At 41.3% G+C, this 26,487-nt stretch overlaps 1 pseudogene; it reads left to right on the forward strand.

Moving 5' to 3' along the window:
* The first annotated feature begins 820 nt into the window (after nt 1-820).
* Nucleotides 821-26,487, forward strand: Btf3-ps12 (basic transcription factor 3, pseudogene 12; annotated as a pseudogene).

The raw sequence follows: 26,487 nt of genomic DNA on the forward strand, positions 1-26,487 counted from the left end.
AAAGATATCAAATCATATAAGAAAGAATGTAATTAAGTGCTAAGTGTGTGGAAAGGCCTATCAAAAGGTATTTACTGATTCTCTGGCTCTGTGTCTGCTTTCCTGTGTTATGAAGAAACAAATCAAAACAAATCAATTGTCCAGACGAAACGGAAGAGTTGATGCATCGCTCCACTTCACCGAGGTCTGCCCTTTACTCATCAGGGTTAATTTTACTACCTTTCCCTCACTCCACTTCCCTTCCTTCTTCTCTCCCTCCTTTATTTACCTTTAAAACAAACCTTAGTGGTTAAGCATAACCAACGCAGAACAACTAAATAGAAAAGTGGGCAAGCTTCATCCCTTATTTTAGAGCTCGACAAGATGTGTTAGCTTTTACATTTTGGGCTCTGTGGGATGTCAGGCGCTCAGAGCAGGGGTGGCACCTATCTTTGTGGAGCTAGCTGCACAGGCATCCTATTGAAATGAAATCACCCTTTGTCTCTAATTTTCAAAAAATTATTTGGAGTTTGTCAAGGTCTTCAGAATTCCCCTAAGGAGGCAACGGTCCTCTAGCTTCCTTTGGCAATTCGGGGCAGCCGCTGTGGAGTAAGATGCCCTGACCGCAGAGCAGTCAGCTGTGTGTGAGCTTGTGTGCGTTCAGGCTTCACAATGTGCCTGTCATTCAAGAGCTCATCACAGCCTTTCCCCCAGGCTCTCCAGGGACCCAGCAGTGGGAGAGCATGTGCCCCATTGTCCCGTGCCACATGTCATCACTATCAGAGGGGTCTGACATGACCATTTATCTGAGCCAGTAGCAACCTTACTTCCCTGTGGGATCATGTGGAGTGGCATTAAAGAAAGTACTGAGACACAGCCCAAGATTTTGATTCAATGGCAGAAAGGCACAAACTGGATATTGATCTTTAAAGATTTCCTGTATGGTTCTAATTCGAAGCTGAGTTTGAGTGATGTGGGAGGAGGAAGAGGAGAAGGAAGAGGAGGAAGAAGAGGAGGATGAAGAGGAGAGGGGAGGAAGAAAAAGAGGAGGGGGAGGAAGGGGAGAAGAAAGTGGAGGGGAGGAGGAGGAGGAGGAAAAGGAGGAGGGTTGAGACTGTTGTGGGAGTTAAAATGCAGGTAAGTTTAAAATAGGAGTACTTTAAAAAGATTCACATGCCAGATCCACACATTCAAGACGCCTCTCACTCTGGAATTGTCATCAGGACCCACTTCTGTCTCTTGGACTGCTACATGGGACCAAACTTTATGCCTTAGGTTAGAGATGAGCTTCGGCCACCGAGAAGTGACAGGGTTGAGGTTTCTCCACATTATTATTTTGACTCTAGCACTAAGGAAGACTGAAATGATGAGCCGGGTTTTTTTTTTTTTTTTTTCTACTCCATTCGCTCTAGAGTTGTCTTTAAAAATGCAAGTCAGGGACTGTCATTTTGCATCCCTGCATGTGGGCGCCTTATCTCTGCTGGTCTGCCCGAGACTCCCTGAGCATGAACCCTAGTCCCCTTCGTGGCCCCATTTCCAGTCGTGAACCAGGAGAAACCAGCCAAACTGTAGGCATGGGTGCACATTAGTGGGAAAGGAACTGCTCATAGAAAGAAGGTGGTTCACAGAACCCCCTGAACAGACGATGAAAAGCTGCAGTTCTCCTTAAAGAAGTTAGGGGTGAAAAACATCTCTGGTATTGAAGAGGTGAACATGTTCACAAACCAAGGAACAGTGATTTGTTTTAACAACCCGAAAGTTCAGGCGTCTCTGGCAGCAAACACCTTCCCCATTACAGGTCATGCTAAGACAAAGCATCTGACAAAAATGCTTCCCAGCATCTTCAGCTAGCTTGCAGCAGACAGTCTGAGTAGTTTAAGAGACGGGTTAAAGCTTTGCCTAAACCTTCTGTGGATGCAAAAGCACAACTTATTTCTGGAGAGGAGGATGATGAGGTCCAGATCTGGTGGAGAATTTTGATGACACTTCTAAGAACAAGGCAAACAGAATTGAGGCAACTTCAGAAGAAGGTGACACTTGTGGAAGTTACAGGAGCTGCTGTTTGTTTTGTTTTTTTTGTTTTGTTTTTGTTTTTTGGTTTTGTTTTTTAAATCATGACTGATTTAAAAATTTTTTGTTTATGGATCTGATAAAATCTAGATCTCTAATGTTTTAAGCCCAATTCCTCCCTACGACATTGCAGCTCTTTTCAGTTTTTGCTTATACCTGTTTCGCTCTTTATGGCAAATTAGGCTGAAGAAGCCTGGGAATAAAGTTTGGAAAAGGTTAATAAAACTCTTTACCTAGTTAAAAATGCAAGCCATATTACCTTGCTCCCTCCACCCAGCACCTCAGTCATTTCCCATGAGATTAGAGGGCAGATTCATTTTCTCTTAGGGCACTAGAGGCCAGATCAGAGTCTTGTACATGCTAGACAAGTCATATACCACAAGATATGATCCTAGCTCCTTATATTTTAAATGCTTAAATTTTTTTTGAGATAGGTTCTCCCTATTATGTCATCCTTTTGGTTCTAGATCTTGCTATGTAGACTAGACTGGTTCTAAACTTACAGAGAGATCCATCTGCCATGGTCACCAGATTGCTGAAGTAAAGGTGTGAACTACCAAGCTTGGCTCAATTTTAAACTTGCCAGTACTTTGGCTTCCATGCCCATCCAGTGAGATGGCATATTTCCCTCATGTTGACCTCATCCTTCACTGCTCTCCATTGCAATGCACAGAAGCATGCAGGTATCCCTTTGATTCCCTCAACTCACTAGATATAATTCCTACTTCAGGATCTTTGAATTCCTCAATGTCTTTGATTGGAGAATTCAGGAGAATTCACTCCCTCAAACATCACAGTATCTTTTTTTTTTAAAGATTGATTTATTTATCATGTATACAGCGTTTTGCCTGCATGTATGCCTCAAGGCCAGAAGAGGGCCCCAGATCTCATTTTAGATTGTTATGAGTCACCATGTAGTTGCTGGGAATTGAACTCAGGACCTCTGGAAGAAAAGACTGCTCTTAACCTCCGAGTCATCTCTCCAGCCCCATTGCCCTTTCTTCTCAGTTCTCAGTTTAAATGTCAAATCTTCAGAGAGCCTTTCCCTTCCCACCCTATCTATTCCACCCACCCTCTCTCATGACCACCCCACCCCATTAATTTCACAGCACCTACTGCTGTCTGAATGAAGATGAACTTCTGGAGGGAGGGGGCCCTGGTTGGCCATGCTCACAACTATGGCCCCAGTCGCTGGGGTAGTAGTGACTTTGTGATATCTTCTAGACACACAGTAATCGCTGCTGGAAGTCACCGAGGAGAAAAGGCAGAAGGAAGAGAAAGGGATGAACCCTTCACAATCTCTTCCCATTCCCAGAATTCCAAGTATGCCCTCGGTATCCAGCATATGTGGCCCCCTGGTTGGAGAATTGGTAGGATCTGGGGGAGAATGAAAAGCAAGCCAGTATATCCACAGTCTTAGCTGCTCCTTCCCTAATGTTAATACCCAGCAATTTTAGTGGTGATTTGAGCTGCAGCCTTTATGAGTAGGAGCCAGGATCTCAATGAGAACCAGGGGAAGCCGTAATCATCAGCAAGCTTTAGTCAAATTTAAATATAGTTCTGGCAGCAGAAAGCAAATCCAGCAAGGAAGCATGGAGACATTGTAGTAGCTCATTAGCCCGGCTGTTGGGCTTCTATTCGTCCAAACTGTACGCAAGCTTTCTGAAATGAGAACCACATTTGGTTCTCATATATGAATGTTACCCAAATACAAGATAATGGTTCCTCTTTATCCAATGCGGAGATGCATGCCAGTCCTCAGCTGGCATTCTAACAGAGTATCTGAGACCTAACTCTATAGGGAAGGAGTTGGAAAAAGAATCCATTCAGTCCAAGCCGCACGAATTAAGAGAAGAGTCTTCGATCTCCCCCAGGCAGTGCGCTGAACCATACAGACAAATTAGAAGCACCAATAAAAGAAGTTTGTCAATGAAAGAGTCCAAAGGTCACAGAAGCATAGTGCTGGCTGTAAATTTAGTACCTTTATGTTTATCTTGCTGTTAACTAAGAAATTGAGACCAGAGTAGAAAAAAAGGGCAAGTTTGCTTGTATTGTGCAAAAAAAAAGAAAAGAAAAAAAAAGAAAGAAGGAAGGAAAGAAAGGAAGGAAGGAAGAAACAAAGAAAGAAAGGAAGAAAGAAAGAAAGAAAGAAAGGAAGAAAGAAAGAAGGAAAGAAAATATGGCTATGCTAAGCAACAGTCCTCTTTTGTAAGATGATGGGCTGCATTGGTCTCCATTTTGGAAGCAGTCCTGTGTGTTTAGTGTGAGACTCTATGCATGCAATACCTAGCCATATGTGATGGATTGCATATGCTTGGCCCAGGGAGTGAAATGTGATGGTTTACATATGCTTGGCCCAGGAAGTGGCACTATTAGTTGTGGCCTTGTCAGAGGAAGTGTGTCACCATGGAGGTGAGCTTTGAGACCCTCCTCCTAGCTGCCTGAGGATGCTCAGTCTGTTCCTGGCTTCCTTCTGGTAAAGATGTAGAACTCAGCTCCTCCTGCCCCATGCCTGCCTACATGCTGCCATGCTCCCTCCTTGATGATAATGGACTGAACCTCTGAACCTGTAAGCCAGCCCCAATTAACTGTTAGTCCCTTATAAAACTTACACTGGTCATGGTGTCTGCTCACAGCAATAAGACCCTAAGACACCCTATATATAAGGGTGTCCTGATTGGCCAATGTTGAGTAGCTGGATGTTGAGGGCTTACTGAGTAGCAGCTCTGTCCCATCGGCTGCTCTCAGCTACTCCTTTCCCCAGAGCCATGGTTTTCTGTTGGGGTTTACAATCCGGACCAGGCCTGCACATAAATCTGCTCCTATTCTGGCCCCTTGGTCCACAGCTCCTCTAGACCTCCTGAGTCCCTAGAGACTATGTACTCCTCTCCTGAGTTCAAGCACAGGTTGTCACCTGGATCTTCCCGTTGCAAAGCTCTGTACTTAAACTTTCAAAAGTGGATGCTGAAGAACTCAACAGCCAGAATACCTGGTGCAGGTTGGTGTCTGCTTCTCAAATCCTGGAATTTATGAATTTTCAAGTGGTCTAGTTTCTTCCCATAAATATATAGTTCTACCTGAGAATCTTCAGTGTCCCCCAGACACAGATGGTTTAGTCAGTTTTGTGATTTTTTTTAAAAAAATTCTTGCTTTGCCTAGAGAACAATACTGTACACCAGGTGGGAAACAATGGACTATGAGGCTTTCTATATCTGGGGAATCATCTGCCTTAAAATGCCTCACACCTCCTCAGTTTTCCCTCCTCCTGGAAGAGGGGGTGGAATTGGGATGGAGCCACGTTTTATATTCCATTCGCTGCCTTCTGTTCTTGTCATCTCTGCTTTTGCATTTGCCTCCATGGAGGGTTGCAAATGCACAAGGGAGAGGCTTAATGTGATTTTTGGGTGCCTTGGGAAGGACAGTCTGCCAGGCGCAGATGCCACCAGCTTGCTTGCTGTGGGTGCCTGCATTACGACACTGGTTACTGTGCCTTCGGGTTTGCTTGTCATTTAACTTAGTGGAGCAACTTCAAATCTGCATGAAGGAAATAGGAACATTGAGGGGAGAGGGTGTGAGGGGTATTTCAGATAAGGCATTGCTCTTTCAAGGGCAACTCAAAACATAGCCCCAAAGATTGAGATTCGAAGATAAGGTAGAGACCAGAAAGGGAGAGAGGAATATGCCTGTTGTTAGGTCCCAAGACGGTGTGAAGCCATCAGAGATGGACCTTTTCCCTCAGGGAGGACTGCATCCCTTTCTCTCAGGGAGGACTACATTATTTTTCCTTCAGATAGGACCATATCATTTTCCCTCAGGAGGGCCACATTCTTTTTCTCAGGGCAGCTTATCTTCATCAACTTGTCCATTGGGAAGCAGATGCTGTGTTCTTGGTCATGGCCAAATGCTGTCTTTACAAGGTGATTGCCTTCCACGTGTGGTTTCCATGACGACTCACATATTGCCACGTCTCAGAGCTAAGTCTCCAATTCTGATCTCATTCCTCAGCATCTGCCTTTCCTTGATGTCCCAGAAACTTCCGGGGTACAATAGAAGGGTCTTCCTTTGTATCTCTCTCTCTCTCTCTCTCTCTCTCTCTCTGTCTGCCTGCCTGTTTCTATCCCACACCCACCTCCCCCTGCCTCTTTCTCAACTGTCTTTTACCTCAAACCTACCGGGAAAAGCTCATTTTATTTATTTTTATTTTCACTTTTTAGCCCCCTTTCATGCCTCCATGAAAAGCACAGAAGGCCAGCCCAGGGTGGATGCAATGCTCACCAGCTCTTGTAGAATTTCCCCTTCTGTCTTTCCTCAGGTCTCCAGTCTTCTTGTTACTAAAACCCAAGGTGAAACCTCATTATTTTTATCTTAAATCCTAGCGATCTCACTGTTCCTTCACTTCTCCAATCCATGCTACGTGCTTCCCCACGTCCTCATGTGCTCTCACTAACGGAAATCAACATCCATTTTTATGTTTTTATTAATATGTAAATTTCATTACTTAAAAAAATCTAAATTTAATTTTACATTCCAGATTTTATTCCTCTCCTGGTCCACCCCCCAACAGTTCCACATCCCATACCTCCTCCCTGCACATCCCCACCCATGCCCGCCAACCCATGTGTGTCACCACAAGGATGTCCCCACCCCACCCATCCCACTAGACCTCTAAACTTCCTGGGGCCTCCAGTCTCTTGAGGGTTAGGTGCATCTTCTCTGACTGAACCCAGACCAGGGAGTCCTCTGCTGTATATGTGTTGGAGGCCTCATCTCAGCTGGTATGTGCTGCCTGGTTGGTGATCCAGTGTCTAAGAGATCTCAGGGGTCCAGGTTAATTGAGACTGCTGGTCCTCCTACAGGGTCACTCTCTTCCTCAGCTTCCTCCAGCTTTTCCCTAACTCAACCAGAAGGGTCAGCAACTTCTGTCCATTGATTGGGTGCACATATCTGCATCTGACTCTTTCAGCTGCTTGTTGGGTCTTTTGGAGGGCAGTCATGGTAGGTCCCTTTTTGTGAATAGCCTCAATAATGGTGTCAGATCTTGGGGTTTCCCCTTGAGCTAGATCCACTTTGGGCCTGTCACTGGGCCTTCTTTTCCTCAGGCTCTTCTCCATTTCCATCCCTGCATTTCTTTCAGACAGGAAGAATTATGGGTCAAAGCTTTGATTGTGGGGTAGCAACACCACCCCTCACTTGAGATCAACATCTTTACTGAGCGTTTACTGTTTATGATCAATTATTGGCATTCCTCAGAATTACCCTGTCATCATCCCCTCAGGAAATAATATGTCTTACACTTGGATCCATGCTTGCTTGTCCCCAGAGCCTTGTCCTTCATTGTTCTTCTAGACTGTTCTTGACACCTATCTGTGTAATCCCCTTGCTAATTTAACTGTGTAAAACCTATAGACATTAATTATTGAAGTTAGGATTCAGCTTCTCCCTTTTAAATGCAAGCTCGACATGTTTGAATTCACGAGAACTCTCTGTTTTAGGTGATAAACTAGGTGTTTAGCTCTCATCTTTTATAATAAAAACATGTACTTATTTTATTTGTACGAGTGTTTTACTGGCATGTATGTCTGTGTACCATGTGTGTATGCTGTGTTGCGATTAATAAAGGGCATTAGATCCCCTCAAACTTGAGTTACAGATGGTTGTGAGCTGTCATGGGGGGCTGGGAACCAAACTTGGCTCTGCTGTAAGAGCAGCTAATGCTCTTAGCTGCTGAGCCATCTCTCTAGCCCCAACCATTTTATTTTCTTCAAATTTATTTAATAAATGTTTATTATATGAGGAGCACTTAATATCTCATTGAAGCAAAAGATTAAAACTAATGTTACATTTTAGTGGATGGTATCAAGAGCTAACAGCGTCATCGACGTGCCAGGGGCCGTTCTGACAGTTACCATGTATTGTTCACGAACCCTTTCCAACATCCACAGAGGAGGCGGCTCTTGTTAGATCCTTGGCATTTTACATGGAGGAAGCCATGATGTTTGGCAAATCACAAAACTAGTAGGGAACAGAGTTAGGGGTGAATTAATCATCTTGAATCCTTAGCCAGTGTTTGGTGCCTTCAAACACTGGGGGCTGGGGAAATGGAGGCCCTCATAGGTGCTTTTACTTGAAAGTGTGACTGCTATGTTAATTACAGTTTTAGATTTGAGTCTTTGGCAAATATTTGTTTTCTTTTCCCCAAATGAACAAAGTAAGCGTTTGTCTTAAGGAAAAATAACTGACAATTTTTGTTTTCTTTGGGGCCAGTGATGAATGGTTCAGCTTTTCATGTGAAAATCAAGACTCCTATCTGCCACTGGCTTGGTTCTATTGTCATACTTAGGTGGGGATGTTAAGCAGGAATTGCTGAGAGTAGATAATGGTATGCTGTCACCACCTGGAAGGGCTTCACATCTCAAGGGATTAATATCTTTCCCACGTTCAGTCCATGACATCAGAGGATCAGCCTGGGGATGTGACCCACTCAGCGCTCAGAAGATACTTGTAGATTTTAATGTAATTAAGCACGATGCACTCAATGACATGTTTTCAGATTACACACACAATTAGCTTGTAAGAACCTATCATTTGGTGGATTTTAGGGTAAAACTGGATAAATCTGTTTAATATTATTTCCAAAAGAAAATAGTAATATATTTCTAAGAATAGGAGGACTAAATGATGCGTGTTAGTAGATGGACTGTAGGAGCAGTTTTGACAATCTTTGACAAGTCAAGCACAAAAGAGATTTACAAAATACACACGTCATTTTCCTCAGCAGTTTTTTGATGTTGGATACTGTTTTAAATTGTTTCAAAAATGCCGAAAATGTTAACGTGTAATGCATTTAGCTAATATTTTAAGTGAATGGATAAATACATTTAAAATGATCAATTTGTTCTAGTTTCAAAAAAGTCAATATTGGTAGATGTAGCCCACATGAATTTCGAGTGTTGTTCTAGCATTTCCTACCCCAGGGTCAATGGGTTCTCCCTAAAGAGGGAGTAAAGGTGGACCAAGAACAGCCTTGGGCTGTAGCTGGAAATTCTGCTTCTTTTGTACCCTGAGAGACGGCATGAGTGATGTCATCCTGCTTCACGACCCTTGGGATTTCTCACTAAACTTACTGAATGTCTTTATGCCCCATATTAACCTGAGCAGAACTTGAGTTTTGTTTTTGTTTTTTTGTTTTTTTTTGTTTTTTTTTTTAGTTCCATGTTACAAAGGGTGAGGACACACAACAAAATCAGTTTCCAATATCACGTCATTTTGCTGTGATTTATCTGGACATCTATGCCAATGCCAACCCATCGAGTACTCCAGCGTCTACCAAACAGACTGCGAACTAAAACTTGCTTCAGGTACAAATATTAGTTTAGTCTGGGATCTAAATCTATTTTTATATTAGATCTCTGCTTATTATCGTGAAGGTCCATCCGAGAGAGGAGTCTGTTGCTGCGGGAGCTTCCTCCAACTTAGTGTTCTACGCACTGCATCCAGAGTCAGGAGCTCTGAGAGCATCGTGTGTTCCATAACTTCCATCTCCGAAAACCGCTGAATGTGCGTGTGCATCTGTGGTGCCACGTGCTTCTCTGTGCTTCCGCTTCCTTTCCAAGCACCGTTAGGTCATGCGTGAGAGAAACAGCTCTAGATTGTCTCAGGGCTCAGGCAGCGTGCTCTCATGCCCTTTCTATTGTATTTGAAATGAATCCCTCTCCTAATTCTGCCTCACTTAAACGCTCCCTTTGTTTATCTATGGTAAACGCACAGCTTTCCGTGCAGACCCTATCAGTGGACATGCTACTCTGCTGGCAGAGGTTGTGAGGCCCACAAGGTATCCTTCTTGGGGACGGGGAATGTGTCATGCACATCACCTTCTTATAATGTGAAATTCAGCGTTCACTCATTCTTTTGTGTTCTCTAATTGCCTGTGGCCTAAATAAAGGTGGTTTATACAAGGCATCAGGCATCCTATGAATAAAGTAAAAGGCTGTGTATCTGAAGAATGTAGTCATAAAGGCAAATACCCCGAGAGTCCAATTTTCTGTTCTTATGAATGGCTGTTGACACTGTCTGTTTGTGAACACTGAGTTCTTTGGTGGGGCCATCACTACCCTCTTTCTCCTTTGCAGTTCAGGAGCTAAGTCTCAGTTTTCTTTCCCCTATGTTAAGAGTTCTAAACAGTGCTCATTGTGCCTATTTTATTGATCAAGGTTAGAATATCACAATAGATTGGATTGTCCTTTTCCTACAGGTCTACACACAGCTTTCACATGTGCTGGTGGCTGGAGATTTCCAGGGCTATCTTGTTGCTTTTAGACCTTTCCAGGCAGTGTTTCTTACCCTTGACTTCATTTTTAGCCTTTGAGTCTCCCTTCTACTTTTTCTTTTTAGGTTGGATATAGAAGGAAATGAATAAATCTCTTTGTATCATTTAGATAATAAATCCCCAAACTACAGTGCCTTATATTAAGTCATGTTTCCCCTTTCATTGTTCCTATGTAATTCTGTACCATGTGCTGATAGTAACAATTATTCAAATGTCCCTACAGGAGTCTATGTGACTTGGGAAACGTAGTTATTGGTCGGTCATCTACGATCCAGTGCAGTCTCTAGAGTGTTGGAATTTCCTCAAATCCACATGTTGGAAAATAACATAGCTATGCGGTAGCATTAAGAAGTGTGTTTTTTGAAGAACTGGTCCAGTCATGAGAGTTCTGTTTTCATGAATGGAACTGGTTCCCTTAGGAAACAGGCTGAGAGCAACCGACAACTTCACACATGTGAAGACTCAGCAGACAAGTGTCATCAATAGGAAGTGATGAGCCCTCTGGGTCTTAGATCTTTCTGTGCATTTATCTTGTCCCCCCTTTCCCACCTGGCTCCAGAATGCTTAATATATCCCTGTTGCTTATGAGTAATTGGGTCGTTGGTATTTTGTAGTATAAACAGGTAGAAAATAATATAACTTGTAAGAACTTAATGGAGGGGGTGGGTAAGTACATTTTGACTCACAAATAACATATGAATAAAATGTATTGTTTTAGTCATTTGTAGGCATATACTTCAACACATTAAGCAGATTTACATCATCGTGCAGCCATCACCAACATCCACCCCTAGAGCTTGTTGTGTGTGCCCAAACTAGAAATCTTTACTCATTAAATGGTAATTTCATATTCATCCCAACCTTATTCCCTAGAAAACACCACTCTACTCCCACATCTAAGAGCTTACTGGGTCTTGGTAATATATGTTTGTCAAACCACACAGTGTTGACCCTTATATATTGTAGCATGTATTAGAATCTCATATTTTAAGGGATATATATATATTTATATATAAATTATGAGAGACAGACAGACTGACAGACAGACTATTCATTCTGTTAGGACACTTGGTTTGCTCTTTTTTGGTTTTTACAAACAATGTTACTATCAATGTAGGTGTATAAACATTTCTTTAAGTTAAATCTTATTTCATCTGGCTATCTACCCAGAATAGGCTTTGTCGAGATACATGGCTATTCTATTTTTAACCTTTTGAAGAATGAAAATGTTGTTTCCATAGTAGCTATAACTTTTCATAGCTATAACTTTTCATGTTGGGCGTCTAGTTTATGTGAACAGTTACCTATCTCTGAAACATCACTCTGCTGCTAATTATCTCCGTGACCTTGGGTAACTTAATTAGTGGATATGAATCTTACTTCCCTTGGTCAGAAAACAGAGCTAGCTGGGCATGGTGCTGTATTGCTCTATTCCTCTAAACCCAGCATTAAGGAGGCAGAAGGATCTGTCAGTTTGAGATCAGCATGGTCTACATAATGATCTCTAAGACAATATATATTTATATATTATTATATATTTATATATTATATACATTTATTTATTTATCTTGAATCACCACACTCTCCAACAAAAAGAAAAGAAAGAAAAAAGAAAAAAGCAAAAAAGGAAAGAAAAGCAAACGAGAGGAAATACAGTTAATGCCTGTATCATAGGTCCCTCATCAGGATTAAATTAGATGACCATAGGCACTTAGCATGGTAACAGATATAAACAGGGAGTTATTGTGTTCATGTGGTAACTATCTTTTATTTTCCCTCATCTCCTTGCACATCCTGGTCACCATGTCTTCTTATTCTTCTATTCAACCCTGCCTTGAGGGCTAGCTGGCAAAAGTTAGGTACTCCTATTAATGGGACAACCATCTCAAGCATTCCAAATCTGGGGCTGCTTCTCAGATGACATGAGTTTCCACAGCTCCACCATGGGATATTTTCTGTGCTGGCCAGATTAATGTCAACCTGACACAAGGCGGTGTCATGTAGAAAGAGGTACTCTCAATTGAGAGAATAGTCCCACCAGACTGACCTGCAGGCAAGTCTATATTGCATTTTCTTAATTAGAGATTGACAAGGAAGGGCCCACCTCATCTTGGTTGGTGACACTTCTGGGCTGGTGGTCCAGGATAAGGAAGCAGCCTGAGCAAGCCATAGAAAGCAGGCCCATAGATAGCATTCCTCCATGGCCTCTGCATCAGCACCTGGCTCTAGGGTCCTGTGCCATTTGAGTTCCTACTCTAATGTTTTAGTGATGAACTGCAATGTGGAACTAACTGTAAGCTGAAATAAACAAATTCTTCATCAAGCTGCTTTTAGTCATGATGTTTTAGCACAGCAATACAAACCCTAACTAAGACATCTTTTATGCTTAATTAGGTACTGGTTAACTGCGGGGAAAACTACTCCATGGTGTGGAGAAATAGCTCAATGGGAATTACATGTGGTGCCAACATAAGAGGTGTTGAGTTCAGATGCCCAGAACCACTTGACACTAGGTCAAGTTGCATACACATATAATTGCAGAATTTCTACAAGAATACAGAAGATACAGGAGAATCCCCAAGGTATGGACCAGCTAGCCTAGTGGTGAACGAGAGGTCCTACCCCAAATAAAATAGGTGAGAATGAATATTTGTGACATCCATCCATACCATATATTCATAGTATTTACAGACATCTACATGCATACAAATAAATGCACATGTACTGCACATATATATCATACACACTAAATATTTAAAATCTACAATACAACTCGATGACTAAGTCATTCTGCATGTGCAAGCGTGCGAACGTGCAAGCATGCATGTGCATGTGTGTGTGGTGTCTGTGTGTGTCTGTGTGTATGTGCATATGTGTGCATGCTTATCCTATGAGCATATGTACACATGGAAACCATAGGAGGTGTGAGGTGGGATCTCAGAGTTGTTTTGATTTGCATTTCCCTGATGACTAAGGATGTTGAACATTTCTTCAGGTGCTTCTCAGACATTTGATACTCTTCTGTTGAGACTTCTTTGTTTAGCTTTGTATACCATTTTTAATAGGGTTATTTGATTCTCTGCAGTCTAATTTCTTGAATTCTATGTATATATTGGATATTAGCCTTCTATCAGATGTAGGATTGGTAAAGATCTTTTCCCAATCTGTTGGTTGCTGTTCTGTCCTAATGACAGAGTCCTTTGCCTTACAGAAGCTTTGCAATTTTATGAGGTCCCATTCATTCCTCAATTCTTGATCTTAGAGCATAAGCCATTGGTTTAGGAAAATTTCCCCTGTGCCCATGTGTTCAAGGCTCTTTTTCACTTTCTCTATTTGTTTCAGTGTATCTGGTTTTATGTAGAGCTCCAAGATCCACTTGGACTTGATCTTTGTACAAGGTGAGACAAATGGATTGATTTGCATTCTTTTACCTGCTGACCTCCAGTTGATTCAGTACCATTTGATGAAAATGCTTTCTTTTTTCCACAGTATGGTTTTAGCTCCTTTGTCAAAGATAGAGTGAGAATAGGTATGTAGGTTCATTTCTGGGTCTTCAATTCTATTCCATTGGTCTACCCTGCCTGTCGCTGTACCAATACCATACAATTTTATTTTTATCACTATTGCTCTATAATACAGCTGGAGATTAGGGATGGTGAGTCCACTAGAAGTTCCTTTATTGTTGAGGGTAGTTTTGGCTATTCTGGTTTTTTATTATTCCAAATGAATTTGGAAATTGCTTTTTCTAACCCTGTGAAGAATTGACTTGGGATTTTGAAGGGGAATGCATTGAATGTGTAGATTGCTTTCAGCAAGATGGCCATGTGTTTACTATATTAACCCTGCCAATCCATGAGCATGAGAGATCTTTCTATCTTCCAAGATATTCTTCAAATTCTTTCTTCAGAGACCAGAAGTTCTTGTCATACAGATCTTTCACTTGGCTCGCATAGAGTCACCCCAATATATTTTATATTATTTGTGACTATTGTAAAAGGTGTCATTTCCTTAATTTCTTTCATAACTCTTTATCTTTTGAGTAGAGGAAGGTTACTGATTTGTTTAAGTTAATTTTATATATGGCCACTTTGCTGAAGTTGTTTATCAAGTTTAGGAATTCTCTGGTGGAATTTTTGGGGTCACTTAAGTATACCATCATATCATCTGCAAATAGTGATATTTTGACTTCATTTTTTTTCCAATTTGTATCCCTCTGATCTCTTTTTGCTGTCTAATTGCTCTGACTAGGACTACAAGTACTATATTGAATAGGTAGGTTGAGAGTGGGCAGCCTTGTCTAGTCCCTGACTTTAGTAGAATTGCTTCAAGTTTCTCTCAATTTAGCTTGGTATTGGCTACTGGTTTGCTGGGCATTGCCTTTAGTATGTTTAGGTATGGACCTTGAATTCCTGGTCTTTTCAAGACTTTAATCATGAAGGGGTGTTGAATTTTGTCAAATGCTTTCTCAGTATCTAATGAGATGATCATGTAGTTTTTTGTTTGCATTTGTTTATATAGTGGATTACATTGATGGATTTCTGTATACTGAACCATCCCTGCATCCCTGGGATGAAGCCTACTTGATCATGATGGATGATCATTTTTAGGTGTTATTAGATATGGTTTGTGAGAATTTTATTGAGTAATTTGGCATCAATATTTATAAGGGAAATTGGCCTGAAGTTCTCTTTCTTTGTTGGGTCTTTGTGTGGTTTAGGTATAAGTGTAATTGTGGCTTCATAGAGGAAATTGGGTAGAGTTCCTTCTGTTCATATTTTGTGGAATAATTTGTAAAGTACTGTATTGGGTCTTCTTTGAAGGTCTGATAGAATTCTGCACTAAACCCATCTGGTCCTGGGTTTATTTTGGTTGGGAGACTTTTAATGACTGCTTCTATTTCTTTAGGGGTTATGGGATTGTTTAGATGGTGTATCTGATCATCATTTAACTTTGGTACCTGGTATCTGTCTTGAAAATTGTCCATTTCATCCAAATCTTCCAGTTTCATTTGGGTACAGGCTTTTGTAGTAGGATCTGATGATTTTTTTGAATTTCCTCAGATTCTGTTGTTATGTCTCCCTTTTCATTTCCGATTTTGTTAATTTGTATACTGTCTCTGTGCCCTCTGGTTAGTCTGGCTAAAGGTTTATTTATCTTGTTGATTTTATCAAAGCACCAGCTCCTGGTTTTGTTGATTCTTTGCATGGTTCTTTTGTTTCTACTTGGTTGATTTCAGCCCTGAATTTGCTTATTTCCTGCAGTCTACCCCTCTTGGGTGTATTTGCTTCTTTTTGTTCTAGAGCTTTCAGCTGTGCTGTCAAGATGCTAGTGTACGCTCTCTCCAGTTTCTTTTTGGAGGCACTCGGAGCTATGAGTTTTCCTCTTAGCACTGCTTTCATTGTGTCCCATAAGTTTTGGTATGCTATGTCTTCATTTTCATTAAATTCTAAAAAGCCTTTAATTTCTTTCTTTCTTTCTTTCTTGACCAAGTTTTCATTGAGTAGAACGTTGTCCAGCTTCCATGTGTATGTGGGCTTTTTGTCATTTTTGTTATTATTGAAGACAAGTGTTAGTCCGTGATGATCTCATAGGATGCATGGGATTATTTCAATCTCCTTGTACCAGTTGAGGCATGTTTGGTGACTAATTATATGGTTGGTTTTGGAGAAGGTACCATGAGGTGCTGAGAAGAAAGCATATTCTTTTGCTTTAGGAAAAATGTTCTATAGATATTTGTTAAACCCATTTGGTTCATAGCTTCTGTTAGCTTCACTGTGTCTCTGTTTATTCTCTGTTTCCATGATCTGTCCATTGATGAGTGTGTGGTTTTGAAGTCTCCCACTATTATTGTGTGAAGTGCAATGTGTGCTTTAAGTTTTAGCAAAGTTTCTTTTATGAATGTGGGTGCCCTTGCATTTGGAGCATAGATATTCAGAATTGAGAGTTCATCTTGGTAGATTTTTTTTCATTGACGAGTATGAAGTGTCCTTCCTTATCTTTTTTGATAACTTTTGGTTGAATGTCTATTTTATTCCATATTAGAATAGCTACTCCAGCTTGTTTCTTGGGACGTTTGCTTGGAAAAAAATTTCCCAGGCTTTTACTATGAGGAAGTGTCAGTGTGTTTCCTGTATGCAGCAAAATGCTGGGTCCTGTTTATATATTTAGTCTGTTAGTATATGTCTTTTTATTGGGGAATTGAGTTCATTGATGTTGAGTGATATTAGGAACTATAAACTGCTGTTTCCTATTATTTTTATTGTTAGAGATGGAATTATGTTTGTGTAGCTAACTGTCTTCTTTTGGGTTAGTTGAAAGAATCTTACTTTCTTCTTTTCTAGGGCGTAGTTTCCTACCTTTTGTTGGATTTTTCCATCTATTATCCTTTGTAGCGCTGGATTTTTGGAAATATATTGTGTAATTTTGGTTTTGTCTTGGCCTATCTTGGTTTTTCCATCTATGTTAATTGAGAGTTTTGCTGGATATGGTAGCCTGGGTTGGTGTTTGTGTTCTCTTAGGGTCTGTATGGCATCTGCTCATGATCTTCTGGCTTTCATAGTCTCTTGTGAGAAGTCTGGTGTAATTCTGATAGGTCTGCCTTTTTATGTTACTTGACCCTTTTCCCTTACTGCTTTTAATATTCTTTCTTCGTTTTGTGAATTTTCTGTTTTGATTATTATGTGATGGGAGGAATTTCTTTTCTGGTCTAATCTATTTGGGGTTCTATAGGCTTTTTGTATGTTTATGGGCATCTCTTTCTTTAGGCTTGGGAATTTTTCTTCTATAGTTTTGTTGAAGATATTTACTGGCCCTTTAAGTTGGGGATCTTTGTTTTCTCTATACCTATTATCCTTAGGTTTAATCTTCTTATTGTGTCCTGGATTTCCTGGATATTTTGAGTTAGGAGCTTTTAGTGTTTTGCATTTTTCTTTGATGGTTGTGTCAATGTTTTCTGTGGTATCTTTTGCTCCTGAGATTCTCTCTTCTATCTCTTGTGTTCTGTTGGTAATGCTTGCATCTATGACTCTTGATATGTTTTCTAGGTTTTCTATTTCCAGGGTTGTTTCCCGTTGTGATTTCTTTAATTTTTTTCTATTTCCATTTTAAAATCCTCAATGATTTTGTTCAATTCCTTCACCCATTTGATTGTGTTTCCCTGTAATTCTTTAAAGGGTATTTGTGTTTCGTCTTTAAGGGCTTCTATTGTTTTTTCATGTATTTTTTAAGGGAGTTATTTATGTCCATCTAAAGTCCTCTATCATCATTATGAGATGTGATTTTAAATCCAAATCTTGCTTTTCCAGTGTGTTTGGATATCAAGTATTTGCTTTGGTGGGAGAACTGTGCTCTGATGATGCCAACTATTCTTGGTTTCTGTTGCTTGAGTTCTTGCACTTGCCTCTTGTTATCTCCGGTGTTAGCTAGTCTTGCTGTCTCTGACAGTAGCTTGACTCTCCTGTTATCCTGTGTGTCAGGACTCCTGGGAGAACAGTTCTGTCCCTGAGGGATCTGGGTATAGCGAGCTGTGGTACAGAGTCAGCTCCGGGACCAGACAGTATCCTATCCCAGACTGCTTCACGGTTCCTGTGTCTTGAGCGCTACAGGCGGGTCCCTTTAAGCAGAAGTGGTGGTCTTACATGTGTTCTCAGGTGTGCCATCACTCCTCCTAGTGGGATCTGGGTACAGAGATCTGTGTCACAGGGTCAGCTCAAGGCACAGACCTGTTCTTTTTTTTTTGGAGACATGTCCTCTCACTGGAACTCGCCAAATTGGTTAGTCTGGCTGGTAAGCAAGCCTCAGGGATCCATCTATTTCCACATCCTTGGTGCTAAGATGGCAAGCACGTACCATAAATGCAGCTTTTCCTACAGGTTAAGATCAGATCCTTTTGTCTGTATGGAGAAAACTTAACCAACAAAGCAGTCTTCCCAGACCCCAAGTCATTCTTCATAGGCTTCCTAACTTTTAATTTCGAGGTAGAATTTCTTCCCTCACTTGAAAACTTCCCAGATCTACATCTGTACTAAATTCGTTATTTCAGATATGTCATATTGGTCTCAGGATGAGAAAGCTGTAACCAACACCATCTGAGGATACTGACTCACTAATCCCCTACAGTGTGGACTGAGAACTAATTCTGATGCTTTGTGTACAACTGATCACCACTCCCTTTAATTGGCAGTGTCCCTGCAGGTTCAGACTGACACGTGCCACCCCCAAAGTTCTTGATCTGTTTGACATAAGGCCACCAAACCATTGACTGGAGTTAGAAGTTTGATTCTTGTCCTCAGGCTGTCTACCTAACAGATCAGTAGCCAGGAATATCCACTTCCTCTCCCAGCATTTGATTTTTTTTTCCTTTGCAAACAGAAAGAGGAAAATTAGATTGGAAATTGAATTGCATTATCTTTCAGGCTCCTTAGAAAGCCAAAGAATCTACTCTCTTTCCTTGGCAATTTGAGGTGTTGTGCAATGTCTTCCACACCTTTTATCAAAGCTAAGGAGACATTTACCAGCAGGAAGACACTTTTCCTCACACATGAATCTACTTGCCATCACAATGTTTGAAGATTATTGTGATCTTACCTGGCAATACACAATCAAATACCAGATGCTTGACGTTCATAACCCAAAAAGCAGATGAACAATTCAAACTCTTCCATCTAACAAACACTGAAAATGAAGAAGCAGATACTTTGATGGCATCTCAGCCCAGTGAATACTCATGGGATCAAAGCTGAGTTTGGCAGGCCCAGTGGTTAGTGATGGAATGGGTGTGACAAGAGCTTTGTCAGCTACAAGACTGAGGCTCGGAAGTACTCAGCAAAAGCCTGCTGAGCAAACGGAAAGGATGATTTCCAATAAGCTTGTGAAGAACTGTCATATAGTTTATCCAGTACTTTTAGGTAGAGTTTAACAACTGAGATTGGAGCTGTTAAAACAAAACAGGGAGAGTTTCACAATAAATTATAAATGTCACTTTGTGTGTGCAGATAAATAGAATGTCATAAAATCACTTTCTTTCATAGGAAATATTATTATTTATTTTCTGTTACAATATGCCAAGGAAATAGAAATGTTATTGATGCAATATTTTATACAGTCATATTGGTATTTATTTTTTACAAATTAGTATTTTACCTGTGGATGGATATCCACATTGTTTGTTGTTGCTCATATCTTTTAAAATCTCACTGTATCTCTGCCTCCCCCTACCCTGTGTGTGTGTGTGTGTGTGTGTGTGTGTGTGTGTGTATGTATGCGGCCTGTGTGTGAGTGTATGTGTCACAGGTCACATGTGGAGGTCAGGAGACCATCCCGAGTACAGATTTTCACCCCCAGACAGGTTTTATGGTTCACTGTTGCATAAACCAGGCTAGCTGTCAAGTGAGCTCCTAGGGATACTTCTCTCTCTCCTTCTCATCTTGCTACAGGAGTGTTGTGATTACAGATGTGCTATTATGTCTGGCTTTTACATGGACTCTGGGGAATCTGAAATCAGTTCTTCATGTTTGCACAGCAAGTACTTTACCACACTAAGCTTCTCCCTACCCCTAATCCCATATTTAATTGTATTTAATTTTAAAAATATGTTCATTTCATTTCATCATCATCATCATCAACAACAACAACCTTATCATCATTGTTGTTTATGTGTGTATTTGATTACCGCCACCACTGCCATCATCATCATTTTGTGTGCTTGTGTGATGTCTGTCCTCAAGAACAAGTGTCCCTGTGCCAGGGTAACATGTGTGAAAGTCAGAACAGTTCTGGGGAATTGGTTCTAATTCCGCTATAGATTTCAGGGATGGGACTGAAGACATTCGGCTTGAGAAGCAAGTGTTTGTTCTGCTCATGGCCACCCTAACCTCTTCATTTGAACTCTATCAACAGTTAGTAAACTCGGTGAGCTCCAATGGCCCTTCCATCTTCCTTTCTCACACTTCTTTGACGACTAGAATGCCCAGAGTGTCACAGGCATGCTGCGGTCTCTACCACTCATCAAAAATGCCTTATAGTTACTCATTCCACCATTTTCCTGGTGTCATGCTTACTGCCTCCAAGGTTCTGTGTTTGCAAAGAGAGTAATGCCAGAGGGACAATGCCTACACATGACTGATTCTCCATTGGTGGAATTCCAGGCACCAGGGCAGCTGGGATTTTGCTAGACAGACATAGAAAGACAGAGTCTCTTGTCTTGAGTGGCTGTGTTCTCTGCTTACAATTCAGGTATCCTGCACTACACATGGAGCCCAATCTTTTCTACTATGTGTGTTATTCCTTGGAGTTCACAGTTCAATCCTAAATTATGCTGATGTCCAGTGTAGCTGTCGGTTGGTTATAACATGCATGCTATAGATTCCTCTTCTCACGAGTGAGTGCCAGTGTGCTTTGTGTGACTGTGGGATGAGTATGAGTGCGTAAACTTCTCCCACTGGCTTTCATTTTCCTGCTCATCAACTCTGGCAGATGATTCTGTCTTCGGTTTTAGTCACTTAGGGTTGGCTCCAAATGCTGATAGCAACACACAGATATCGCTAACAGCAGGAGTCTGTGGCCCATGGAGACATGAATGAGGCAGGCCTGACTCACTTTATTTGAAAGTAACTTTTCTGATACATGAAATTGCTATAATTCCACTAATACCAGAAACAGGTGGCAGAAATTAATGACAAATCACCGACCCATTTTCCTTCCAATTTGTGTGCGTTTGAACATTTGGAGTTACATAATTGTTTTGAGCTGAAGACAGTAGGAGCACATGAGGGTGTCCTGTGTGTTCCAAGGCAATAAAACATTTTGATTTGGAGTAGATAGGTCACAGCATTTTCTACAGATGAATGACTCTGTAGGGAGCACGATGAAGCTAGGGGTTGAAATTGCCTCTGGGAGATGAGTTGAAAGAACTGATCTTCTCCAGGCACAGAACACACGCAGATTCTTAGTCATTTGGGCTCAATTTTCTCATCCTCTAAGAGGAATAACTCTTAAGATGAAAGAAACCATGAACAGAATATGCAGGGCCAGCACAGAGTCTGCTGGGCTATGACATCACCATCCTCCTCCTCCTCCCTGCCCACAGGTGTTCTTTCTTCCTGTCCAGTTTCTGTGCTGTTTCGTCAACTCTAGATCAAGAGTTGTCTTTAAACTGGGCTGAGCACAAATTCAATGTTCCTTGGAAATCTCACCGGGTCATAGATATTCTCGACCATCTTTTGATGATCAACAGATTTCAGATAATGGTAATGCGCTATTATTTAAAATGTGTTTCTTCCATGAATTGACTCATCATTGATTTATTTTTTATTCCATGCAGAGACATCTATTTGGCTCTACAATGGCACGCCAGAAAGACGGGGAGTGGTGAATAATTTAACAATGGTACAAAAAGGCATTTTGCACCTCAACAAAGCACATAAAAAAAAAAAAAACGGAATAAACTTCAGTTCAAAACAAATTTGTCTTTAAACCAATAATTATTTCTCCTTATGCTTTCAAAGGTCAAAAAGAAAAGTGACTTTTTTCAATTAATATGCTCAAAACTATAGTTTTGTTAAAAAATAGTCCAAATACATTGTGTATCTCTGACCAGTTGACTCTGCAGAACAAAAGCTCTTGTCTCTATTGTAGCTACTGAGTTTCAGAGTAGCTATTGCTGTAATCTGTGGCCGTGCTATTGTTAGGCATGACCATCTCAGTGACAACAGCTGATATGTATGACAGGAGCCATCTGAAGGGTCTTGTACAAGAAGAAAGTTTGTGGCAGAAACCTTGATGAGTGCAGATGGGTTCAAAGTTTGAATTACTTGGCATCTAGAAAATGACTTAATTTTATTGTCTTTTCCTTTAGGACCGTCTCAGTGTTTGCAATTTCAGTTTATAGGTTTTTTTCTGCTTACCCTGCATCAGAAACTTTTCTCATGGATTTTATGACTTAATTTATTCTTCCCAAACCAATGTACTGGATACAATCACTGAGTATCTGGGTCCTGTCAATGGCAGAGCAACAAATCGCAACACAATTAACACTAGAGGGGAATGCTGCTTTATAGGGGCAGTGCCATTTTATAGTTGGGGTCACAGAGACCGCAGGAATGTTAAGTACCTGTTCAACATATAAATAGAGGATCTTACATGTGACTATAAAATGCCTGGCTCTGAAGCCCATGCTCCTAACACCTGTAATATACACTTTCCATAACACTAGCTTCTCTGTATTTGTATGTACAGTATTGAAGTGAAGGCTTGTCTGAGAGAAGAAACAACCGAGCTAGAGTACTGGTAAATACCACTGGGCCTGTTACAAAGCAAATTTTTCTTTTGGTATGTCACGCAAGAAGCTAAATAGATTGGGAGCTTTCAACCTTTGAGCGCCATCTTGGGCCTTGATTCTAACTTGTGCAGTCCTCAGTTTCCTCAGCTATTTACAAGGGATCAGATAATGGGGCTTGGCTCTCCTACCTCTAAAGGTCAGTAGCATTTAGGCCTAGCATGTGGAATATAAAAGGTAGAACTCTATTAGATAAACTAATTCTCGTTCATCATCATGATAGATGCTCACACTTAGTCTTCTCCCAGGGAGCCTGGATGCCCAGTCTGTTAAAAGTGAAAGACTTGGGAACCGAATAGATGCAATATGGAGCGGGCAAATCTGATGGTGCTAAAGTGAAAGCAAAGAATAATACATTGGGGTGAGAAAGGTTTGCATGCTGTCTGCCTGGGTCAGCAGGGGACAGCTTGTGACCACATGTAAGAAAGAAAGTACTGTGCTGTCCTTCTAGGCCTCAGTCCATATGTCACTCACTTGAGTCAATTAGAATTTTCAAGGAAAATTATTATTTTTATATTATTATTATTAATTATTAAATTGTGGGTAAGGGCAGAGGGGTATCCTTCCCTCTAGTAGTGAGCTATGATTACAGAGAACCTCAGTCACTGAGGAAGGAGGCTGCTTTCGAAGACTAGAGCTGCAGAGAGGACCTTATGCTGGTAGCGTTGGAGTATCTGACTCCATTTGCTTCAGAGAGGCTTAGTCATAGTTGCGTTTTCTTTGTTATTGTTGTTTCACTGTTTCCAGACCATACCCCGCTCAACAAAAACAAAGTGGACTTCTCCTCCTATCCAAGGTAACCCAAATTAGACTTTTATAACTTGAAAAAGAAAAATATTTAAAGTATAAAAAGCTATTCGATTCACTAGTAATGGAGTTGAAACCAATTAGACTCTGAACCCCGAGTCCGAGCCACCTAAAGAAGGGTGGAGAGTTTTATCAGTGGATGTTTTTTTTTTTTTTTCTGTTGTTAAGATGCACGACTTCCATCAGACTCTCAAAGGGGGGTGCAAACTAAGAAAGGATAAAAACAATTAAACCAGGGAGCTTGTGGGCAGGGGCAAGAGTCTTTCTGTGGGTGTTCAATAAACAGCCGTTCAGTGAATTCAGCACATGTCAAGGCAGCCCCTGCTGAGCTTCCGATATGGCACTAGGTTCCTGGGGGACATAAAAATGAACGCCATGGCCTCACACAGAGTGAATCTGATGGGCCAGAGACACAGCCAAAACTGCAACAGAGTGGAGTAATTGCTGCAACAGAGGCGCAGTGTGGGACCTCTGGCAGGCAGAGGCTGAGGGATAATTCTTTGTAGGAGCCGCAGAAGGCTAAGCAAAGCGGTAAGCACACGATACTGGAGACTCAAGGGCTTGGGCATAACACTGTTCACCTGTGCACAGTGGCTGGGAGCTCAGACTCTGTCTTTAATTAATTGCATTCACGTCCTCTTCAGCCTGCTCATGGCTTTAGGACCTTGTTTCTGGTATGACTGAACCTTCATTCCAATACTTATAGAACGGACATAATACTAGTACCTATCCCATGCCCACAAAGTTAGTATACAGTAAGGACTCAACGGATGGTAGCCATTGATTGCTTTGGTCAGGCCATTTGTGGTGGAGATGGTTCTTCGGCAGGTACAGATCACTCAGGGTCCAGGATGAATAGGTGTAAGGAGAAATACACGGGGAAATAGAATGTTTCAGAGAGCAGCAAATGCAGTCTTGTTAGAGACCAAAGTATTTGCAAAATGACTTTGGAGAGATTGCCATAGCCTGCACAGCTTTGGGATTGACTTAACCGGGTGATAGGAATGAGGATACAACAGAAGCCGCTACAGAAAGGCGGGGCCAGGTGGGCCACGTGATCTGGTAGAGACCCTGGTAACAGGGAAACTTGGAGCAGTTACTATGTATAGCTGAACTCTGTGGGGAAGCAGTCTCAGCCTGCACTAACCAAGGAGAACTGAAGTCGACACTTTTGGTATACATTGTCAACATTTGTATTTGGAGAAGGTGAAGGCTTTATCAAGCCCCTAAACCTGGTCCATTCCCCTAAGCCTAGTCCAGGGGAGGGCTTAACATAGCCATGAATCTGAAGTATGGATCCTTAGTATGGCTATGCTCATGTCAACATGCATTCACTCAGGACTGATCCCCAGAAAAGACAAAGTAGAACATCTCAAAACCCAGATGTAAGGAGTCACCAGAAAGCAAGGATATGACAGGGATTTAGGCAGAAGACTGGCTACAGGATAGGGGAACAACAACCTAGAGTGGGATGGTGGACAGCCCAGGGGAGGAAAGGCAGAGTGTTTCAGAGTTTAAGAGTTTAGACCCTGGATGCATCTACTTTCTTTGGTAGAGAGAGAGAGAGAGAGAGAGAGAGAGAGAGAGAGAGAGAGAGAGAGAGAGAGAGAAAGAGAGAGCACTCACTTGATAAAGTGCTTTCTGTGCAAGCAAAAATCTGACATCAGATCCCTAGCAACCACGTAAAAGCTTCACATGGCAACAGGAATCTGTAGCTCCCAGGCTAGGGAAGGGTAAAGACAGACAGGTGGCTCCCAGAGCTTGCTGGCTGCTCACGCTAGCCCAGTCAGTAGTGAGCTCTGAGATTAGCAAAAGAGCTTGCCTTAGAAGATTCCAGACACTGATCTCTGGCTTCCATATGCACACAAGTTCATGAATAACCACATGCATATGGGCATACATATGGACATTGACACACACACACACACACACACACACACACACACACACACACACAGGTTCTGTTTCTTAGTAGTTATATCACTTCTGAAAAGTTACTGAACCCTCATGTGTAGGTCCTAGATTTTACAAAGATGTATACATCATGAATATATCTACATCATCTATATCTATAAACTATATCTATATCCTATCTCAATCTTATCTATCATCTATCTACAGTATAAGTGCACCTGTTTAGAGAGACAAACGGGGTTCATGGGAGGGGGAAGGGTAAGAAAATAGAGGTTGAAAGAATGGGGCTAAGTAAATATCTAACCCCTAAATTTATTTTCTAAAAGATTTATTTATTTTTATTTTATGCGTGTGGGTGTCTCCCTGAGTTTTTTGTGTTCCATAAGACTACAGTGCCAGAGGAGGCCAGAAGAGGGCACTGGATCCTCAGGAAGCGAAGTTATAGGCGGTTGTTTGCTACATGGGCGCTAGAGACCCAGCCTGGGTCCTCTGCAAGATCAGCAAGTGCTCTTAACGGCTTAGCCATCCCACCAGTCCCCCAGATGTAATTTTCATCAGAGATTTTTCAACTTTTGATAAGAATGTCACAGAATATACTTGGCATCCAATATATAGCTATACAGAGACTTTAAAAAATTAATTAATTAGAAAAACTACAAAACAAGGGAGATAAGAATATTCCCCTCAGGAGGTTATTGACAGGAATAAATGTAGTAACACACCGCGGGGGTTTTATTTTGTTTTAACAGGACATGCAGAAAGATCATAACCGTTAACTATTCTTATAACTTTAGGGAACAACAAGGAAGTTATTTCTCCCAAAGATAGAACTGTCTTTCCTGCAGCCCAGCCTTCTTACCCTCAGATAAAGGCGACGGAACTTGAACGACAAGACAAGAACAGAAATCTGTCTGATCAGGCTCCCATTGCTCTACCTCCTTTTTTCCCAGCATCTCATCTCCCACAGGGTTTCCAAACGGAGGTTTCCTCTCGGTGCTTGTGGGTACAGCAGGCTCACAGCACACGGATGCCTGCACTCCGATGTAAGCACGGCTGA

This window comes from Rattus norvegicus, chromosome 8 (assembly GCF_036323735.1).
Source record: "Rattus norvegicus strain BN/NHsdMcwi chromosome 8, GRCr8, whole genome shotgun sequence".
NCBI lineage: Eukaryota > Metazoa > Chordata > Mammalia > Rodentia > Muridae > Rattus > Rattus norvegicus.